We start from the raw sequence: 2,186 nt of genomic DNA, 5'->3' as shown, positions 1-2,186 counted from the left end.
TTCCCCAAATGCCTCCAGGGTGAAAAAGACTAGTTTGGCACCTCTGTCTGGGGCTTTAAGAGTTATTTTTGTCCTTGAAGTCTAATAGTGGGTTATTGGTAATTATAGGAAAATAAATGGGGTAGAAATAAAGGGTTTTTGGAGATTTTTTTTCTGGTCCCAGTATTATATTTTGAATTTCCTATTCAGTTAGACACAACTCCTGAGACTATGACCTCTATGATTATAGCAGAAGAAACCCCCATCATCCACAAGCCCATGATTTCCGCTTTGTTTGTATCCCTCTAACTGGCATAATTTCTTTGGAAACCACAGAGAAGGGATGTTACCTAAATGCTTGTTTTGCAGGGTGCCATTTTCATGCGTCAAGTTCACTTGAGGCAAGGGCACACAGGAGCCCAGTAGGTCTCCCTTCATTGATCTTTATTCAGCGTATTCAGAACATTTGCTCTGTCAGATGCTTTTAGTGGCTCCCTACTGCCAACAAACTGAAAGCCTCCCTCCTCAGCTGGGCCTTCCATTTCCTCTACGATTGGCTTGCACACTCTTGCTCAACCACCCTGTCTTATTCATTCATTCATTTCTTCATTCATTCCATAAATGTGGACTCATTCCATAAATGCCACGTCTTCTATGTTACAGAACCTGTTTTAGGCTCTGGGGGTATAAACAAGATAACAATAATCTTTTCTGTTTTCAAAAGTCTAATAATCCAGAAGAGGACAAAGACACAAACCCAAACCACCAGCAGCATTGTCTGTGAGTGTGATGGAGGGCTGCTTAGGGCAAAGCAAGGGCGCAAAGGTAGAAGAGGTCCATTACATGTGGGAATGGGGCTGGCAGATAGACCAGAAAGGTTTCATAGAGGAAGTGCCTCCACGATGTAATTACATGAATGTGGAGAAGCCCTTCCAGCTGGAAGCAGTGTCTTTAGTAAGGCCAAAGAGGAATAATGACCACAGTATACTCAGAAACTACAAGCCGGAACACAGCTGGCCAGAAAAAGGCTGGGTGGGAAAGCAAAGGCCAGAGTGTATAGAGCAACAAGTAAGCTATGGGAGCCATTAATAGATGCCGCATGTATATGGATAGTGTGTGTGTTGGTGGGGGGAGAGGTATTAACATGATTAGATCATAAGCCTCAGAGTGAAAGACTATACTCAGCCTGCTTAGAATGTGTGTCTATGTGTACTTGTGTTTAAAGCATATAATTAGATAACTAGTTTCTTGAATACTTAAAGGAGCAGTACGGTTAGAATAATATTTTTTATGGTGACAGTTAACAAAATTCAAAAAGTTTCAGCTGTACACTTTAACAGTAAGGCATACATATATATTTACACATAATAATTATTTTAAACATGAAAGATATGAGTAACTTAGAAGACATCCAGTGATTGATTTAATCGTAAAATGTGTAGTCTCAAACTTTATGGCTCAATAGCCCCTCTTATGTATGCAGTAAAACCCCAAACATCTTTGTGAAGGCCATCGGTTTTTTTTGAGAGTCCCTAGGCAGTGACACATGGGCTAGCAGAACTATTTCTTCTCTCAGGGGCACCATGTGGCTCCTACCTCCTTTGTCTACAATTGTGGGGACACTGACTTCAGGGGGCAGCATTTTACAGGATGAAAACATCTCCCCCCAGTTCTTGGCCACACAGATTTCAAAGTAGCTGAACTTGAAGCAGAGACTCACAGAGCTCCTCCTGAAAAGCTGCATCCATTTCTGCCTTTTTCCTTGGCCAGGTGACCAGGACCTGCCCTGGGTTCACATCATGGGCAAAAGCTATTTCTCTCCTCCTTCTCATCCCTGTCCCCTCAAATGCCTTGTATCATCCCTAAACACAAATGCTTCTATTTTGCTGCTTATTCTGACAGCAGTAAACATGTACTGTTACAGACACCAAAGACCCTGGCATCTGTACATTAAGAGCAGACAATACTGGAAGAATGCACAGAGATTCGAGTTGCAAAAGCTAGCGTATAATTCTTGAAAAAAGAAGGGGAGGTAATGTGGGAATGGTGAGAATCAGCTTAAAACATATCTATTTGATCTCAACTTTGATAATTAGAAAGAAATATAAATGCATATTTGGAAAAGTATTAGAAATTAAAAAGTCACCATTTTTCATTACAAATAACTACAGAATGTATAAGCAGATAGACTGTATCTACAGACTGAA

Source organism: Pteropus alecto, unplaced genomic scaffold (assembly GCF_000325575.1).
Source record: "Pteropus alecto unplaced genomic scaffold, ASM32557v1 scaffold146, whole genome shotgun sequence".
NCBI lineage: Eukaryota > Metazoa > Chordata > Mammalia > Chiroptera > Pteropodidae > Pteropus > Pteropus alecto.
This window is presented reverse-complemented; position numbering follows the sequence as displayed.